The sequence below is a fragment of the Juglans regia genome, unplaced genomic scaffold (assembly GCF_001411555.2).
Source record: "Juglans regia cultivar Chandler unplaced genomic scaffold, Walnut 2.0 Scaffold_798, whole genome shotgun sequence".
NCBI lineage: Eukaryota > Viridiplantae > Streptophyta > Magnoliopsida > Fagales > Juglandaceae > Juglans > Juglans regia.
This window is the reverse complement of record NW_023362912.1, coordinates 1-4467: the sequence shown is the minus strand read 5'-3', so window position 1 is coordinate 4467 and position 4467 is coordinate 1. Positions and strand designations below refer to the sequence as shown.

At 48.3% G+C, this 4467-nt stretch overlaps 11 non-coding genes and 3 pseudogenes across 11 annotated transcripts; all 14 read right to left on the bottom strand.

Annotated features, from left to right (window-relative positions):
- Positions 1-45: 45 nt before the first annotated feature.
- Positions 46-164, bottom strand: LOC118346650 (annotated as a pseudogene).
- Positions 165-354: 190 nt separating this feature from the next.
- Positions 355-473, bottom strand: LOC118346649. Its single transcript, XR_004799940.1, has one exon. It is a non-coding gene; the product is annotated as a 5S ribosomal RNA (ribosomal RNA).
- Positions 474-663: 190 nt separating this feature from the next.
- LOC118346654 lies at positions 664-782 on the bottom strand. Its single transcript, XR_004799942.1, has one exon. It is a non-coding gene; the product is annotated as a 5S ribosomal RNA (ribosomal RNA).
- Positions 783-972: 190 nt separating this feature from the next.
- On the bottom strand, positions 973-1091 carry LOC118346643. The gene has a single exon (XR_004799934.1). It is a non-coding gene; the product is annotated as a 5S ribosomal RNA (ribosomal RNA).
- Positions 1092-1581: 490 nt separating this feature from the next.
- On the bottom strand, positions 1582-1700 carry LOC118346653. Its single transcript, XR_004799941.1, has one exon. It is a non-coding gene; the product is annotated as a 5S ribosomal RNA (ribosomal RNA).
- Positions 1701-1890: 190 nt separating this feature from the next.
- On the bottom strand, positions 1891-2009 carry LOC118346645. The gene has a single exon (XR_004799936.1). It is a non-coding gene; the product is annotated as a 5S ribosomal RNA (ribosomal RNA).
- Positions 2010-2199: 190 nt separating this feature from the next.
- On the bottom strand, positions 2200-2318 carry LOC118346647. Its single transcript, XR_004799938.1, has one exon. It is a non-coding gene; the product is annotated as a 5S ribosomal RNA (ribosomal RNA).
- Positions 2319-2508: 190 nt separating this feature from the next.
- On the bottom strand, positions 2509-2627 carry LOC118346648. Its single transcript, XR_004799939.1, has one exon. It is a non-coding gene; the product is annotated as a 5S ribosomal RNA (ribosomal RNA).
- A 190-nt stretch (positions 2628-2817) lies between these two features.
- On the bottom strand, positions 2818-2936 carry LOC118346644. Its single transcript, XR_004799935.1, has one exon. It is a non-coding gene; the product is annotated as a 5S ribosomal RNA (ribosomal RNA).
- A 190-nt stretch (positions 2937-3126) lies between these two features.
- On the bottom strand, positions 3127-3245 carry LOC118346656. The gene has a single exon (XR_004799944.1). It is a non-coding gene; the product is annotated as a 5S ribosomal RNA (ribosomal RNA).
- Positions 3246-3435: 190 nt separating this feature from the next.
- On the bottom strand, positions 3436-3554 carry LOC118346646. The gene has a single exon (XR_004799937.1). It is a non-coding gene; the product is annotated as a 5S ribosomal RNA (ribosomal RNA).
- Positions 3555-3733: 179 nt separating this feature from the next.
- Positions 3734-3855, bottom strand: LOC118346652 (annotated as a pseudogene).
- A 189-nt stretch (positions 3856-4044) lies between these two features.
- Positions 4045-4163, bottom strand: LOC118346655. Its single transcript, XR_004799943.1, has one exon. It is a non-coding gene; the product is annotated as a 5S ribosomal RNA (ribosomal RNA).
- A 190-nt stretch (positions 4164-4353) lies between these two features.
- On the bottom strand, positions 4354-4467 carry LOC118346651 (annotated as a pseudogene; the record flags this gene model as incomplete).

Sequence of the window (4467 nt, the reverse complement as noted above, 5' to 3'; positions counted from 1 at the left end):
TCCTTCTTGTCAATTCCTCTCGCAAGGCGGAAAAAACAAAAACGAGGGGTACACCACGAGGACTTCCGAGGAGGTCACCTATCCTAGTACTACTCTCGCCCAAGCACGGTTAACTGCGGAATTCTAATGGTATCCGGTGCATTAGGGCTGGTATGATCGCACCCATCAAACTAATTATTTAAAATTCTCATAATTCTAGTGCGACGTACTAGCGTATTTCCGATCCCAATGCGAACCGGCGATCTGATCGAAACCCTTGGCTACGAGCTGGGCAGGGTGTGATTTTCCTAAAAATCCACTCCCAGGTTGTCCTTCTTGTAAATTCGCCTCGTAAGGCGGAAAAAACAAAAACGAGGGGTGCAACATGAGGACTTCCCAGGAGGTCACCCATCCTAGTACTACTCTCGCCCAAGCACGGTAAAATGCGGAGTTCAAATGGGATCCAGTGCATTAGTGCTGGTATGATCGTACCCGTCAAACTAATTATTTAAAATTCATATAATCCAAGTACGACGTACTAGCGTATTTCCGATCCCAATGCGAACCGGCGATCTGATCGAAACCAATAGCTATGCGATGGGCAGGGCGCGATTTTCCTAAGAATCCACTCCCTAGTTGTCCTTATTGTCAATGCCTCTCCCAAGGCGGAAAATACAAAAACGAGGGGTGCAACACGAGGACTTCCCAGGAGGTCACCCATCCTAGTACTACTCTCGCCCAAGCAAGCTTGAATGCGGACTTCTGATGGGATCCGGTGCATTAGTGCTGGTATGATCGCACCCATCAAGCTAATTATTTCAAATTCATATAATCTTAGGGCGACCTACTAGCGTATTTCCGATCCCAGTGCGAACCGGCGATCTGATCGAAACCCTTGGCTACACGATGGGCAGGGCGCGATTTTCCTAAAAATCCACTCCCGAGTGGTCCTTATTGTCAATTCCTCTCGCAAGGCGGAAAAAACAAAAACGAGGGGTGCAACACGGGGACTTCCCAGGAGGTCACCCATCCTAGTACTACTCTCGCCCAAGCACGCTTAACTGCGGAGTTCTGATGGGTTCCGGTGCATTTGTGCTGGTATGATCGCACCCATCAAACCAATTATTTAAAATTCATATAATCCTAAGGCGACCTACTAGCGTATTTCCGATCCCAATGCGAACCGGTGATCTGATCGAAACCCTTGGCTGCGCGATGGGCAGGGCGCGATTTTCCTAAAAATCCACTCCCAAGTTGTCCTTCTTGTAAATTCCTCTCACAATGCGGAAAAAACAAAAACGAGGGGTGCAACATGAGGACTTCTGTGAGGTCACCTATCCTAGCAACTCGCCCTGCCCATTAAATGCGAGTTGAAATGGGATCCGTGCATTAGTGCCGGTATGATCGTGATCCGCCAAACCAATTATATTTAAAGTTCATAACTTAAGGCGACGTACTAGCGTCTTTTCGATCCAAATGCGAACCGGCGATCTGATCGAAACCCATATCTACACGATCGGCAGGGCGCGATTTTCCTAAAAATCCACTCCCGAGTTGTCCTTCTTGTCAATTCCTCTCACAAGGCGGAAAAAACAAAAACGAGGGGTGCAACACGAGGACTTCCCAGGAGGTGACCCATCCTAGTACTACTCTCGCCCAAGCACGCTTAACTGCGGAGTTCTGATCGGTTCCGGTGCATTTGTGCTGGTATGATCGCACCCATCAAACCAATTATTTAAAATTCATATAATCCTAGGGCGACCTACTAGCGTATTTCCGATCCCAATGCGAACCGGTGATCTGATCGAAACCCTTGGCTACGCGATGGGCAGGGCGCGATTTTCCTAAAAATCAACTCCCAAGTTGTCCTTCTTGTAAATTCCTCTCGCAATGCGGAAAAAACAAAAACGAGGGGTGCAACACGACGACATCCGAGGAGGTCCCCCATCCTAGTACTACTCTCGCCCAAGCAAGCTTGACTGCAGAGTTCTGATGGGATCCGGTGCATTAGTGCTGGTATGATCGCACCCATCAAAGTAATTATTTAAAATTCATATAATCCTAGGGCGACCTACATGCGTATTTCTGATCCCAATGCGAACCGGCGATCTGATCGAAACCCTTGGCTACGCGGTGGGCAGGGCGCGATTTTTCAAAAAATTGACTTCCGAGTGGTCCTTCTTGTCAATTCCTCTCGCAAGGCGGAAAAAACAAAAACGAGGGGTGCACCACGAGGACTTCCCAGGAGGTCACCCATCCTAGTACTACTCTCGCCCAAGCACGGTTAACTGCGGAATTCTAATGGTATTCGGTGCATTAGGGCTGGTATGATCGCACCCATCAAACTAATTATTTAAAATTCTCATAATCCTAGTGCGACGTACTAGCGTATTTCCGATCCCAATGCGAACCGGCGATCTGATCGAAACCCTTGGCTACGCGCTGGGCAGGGTGTGATTTTCCAAAAAATCCACTCCCAGGTTGTCCTTCTTGTAAATTCGCCTCGTAAGGCGGAAAAAACAAAAACGAGGGGTGCAACATGAGGACTTCCCAGGAGGTCACCCATCCTAGTACTACTCTCGCCCAAGCACGGTAAAATGCGGAGTTCAAATGGGATCCAGTGCATTAGTGCTGGTATGATCGTACCCGTCAAACTAATTATTTAAAATTCATATAATCCAAGTACGACGTACTAGCGTATTTCCGATCCCAATGCGAACCGGCGATCTGATCGAAACCAATAGCTATGCGATGGGCAGGGCGCGATTTTCCTAAGAATCCACTCCCTAGTTGTCCTTATTGTCAATGCCTCTCCCAAGGCGGAAAATACAAAAACGAGGGGTGCAACACGAGGACTTCCCAGGAGGTCACCCATCCTAGTACTACTCTCGCCCAAGCACGATTAAATGCGGAGTTGAAATGGGATCCGGTGCATTACTGCTGGTATGATCGCACCCGTCAAACTAATTATTTAAAATTCATATAATCCTAGTGCGACGTACTAGCGTCTTTCCGATCCAAATGCGAACCGGCGATCTGATCGAAACCCATAGCTACGCGATGGGCAGGGCGCGATTTTCCTAAGAATCCACTCCCTAGTTGTCCTTATTGTCAATTCCTCTCCCAAGGCGGAAAATACAAAAACGAGGGGTGCAACACGAGGACTTCCCAGGAGGTCACCCATCCTAGTACTACTCTCGCCCAAGCACGATTAAATGCGGAGTTGAAATGGGATCCGGTGCATTTGTGCTGGTATGATCGCACCCATCAAACCAATTATTTAAAATTCATATAATCCTAGTGCGACCTACTAGCGTATTTCCGATCCCAATGCGAACCGGCGATCTGATCGAAACCCTTGGCTACGCGATGGGCAGGGCGCGATTTTCCTAAAAATCCACTCCCAAGTTGTCCTTCTTGTAAATTCCTCTCGCAAGGCGGAAAAAACAAAAACGAGGGGTGCAACACGGCGACATCCGAGGAGGTCCCCCATCCGAGTACTACTCTCGCCCAAGCAAGCTTGACTGCAGAGTTCTGATGGGATCCGGTGCATTAGTGCTGGTATGATCGCACCCTTCAAACTAATGATTTAAAATTCATATAATCCTAGGGCGACCTACATGCGTATTTCTGATCCCAATGCGAACCGGCGATCTGATCGAAACCCTTGGCTACGCGGTGGGCAGGGCGCGATTTTTCGAAAAATCGACTTCCGAGTGGTCCTTCTTGTCAATTCCTCTCGCAAGGAAAACAAAACGAAAAATCACTTAGGACTCTCCTGTGAGGTCACCCATCCTAGTACTACTCTCGCCCAAGCACGGTTAACTGCAGAATTCTAATGGGATCCGGTGCATTAGTGCTGGTATGATCGCACCTATCAAACTAATTATTTAAAATTCATATAATCCTAGGCGACCTACTAGCGTATTTCCGTTCCCAATGCGAACCGGTGATCTGATCGAAACCCTTGGCTACGCGATGGGCAGGGCGCGATTTTCCTAAAAATCCACACCCAAGTTGTCCTTCTTGTAAATTCCTCTCGCAAGGCGGAAAAAACAAAAACGAGGGGTGCACCACGAGGACTTCCCAGGAGGTCACCCATCCTAGTACTACTCTCGCCCAAGCCCGGTTAACAGCGGAATTCTAATGGGATCCGGTGCATTAGTGCTGGTATGATCGCACCCATCAAACTAATTATTTAAAATTCATATAATCCTAGTGCGACGTACTAGCGTCTTTTCGATCCAAATGCGAACCGGCGATCTGATCGAAACCCTTGGCTACGCGCTGGGCAGGGCGCGATTTTCCTAAAATTCCACTCCCAAGTTGTCCTTCTTGTAAATTCGCCTCGTAAGGCGGAAAAAACAAAAACGAGGGGTGCAACATGAGGACTTCCCAGGAGGTCACCCATCCTAGTACAACTCTCGCCCAAGCACGATTAAATGCGGAGTTGAAATGGGATCCGGTGCATTAGTGCTGGTATGATCG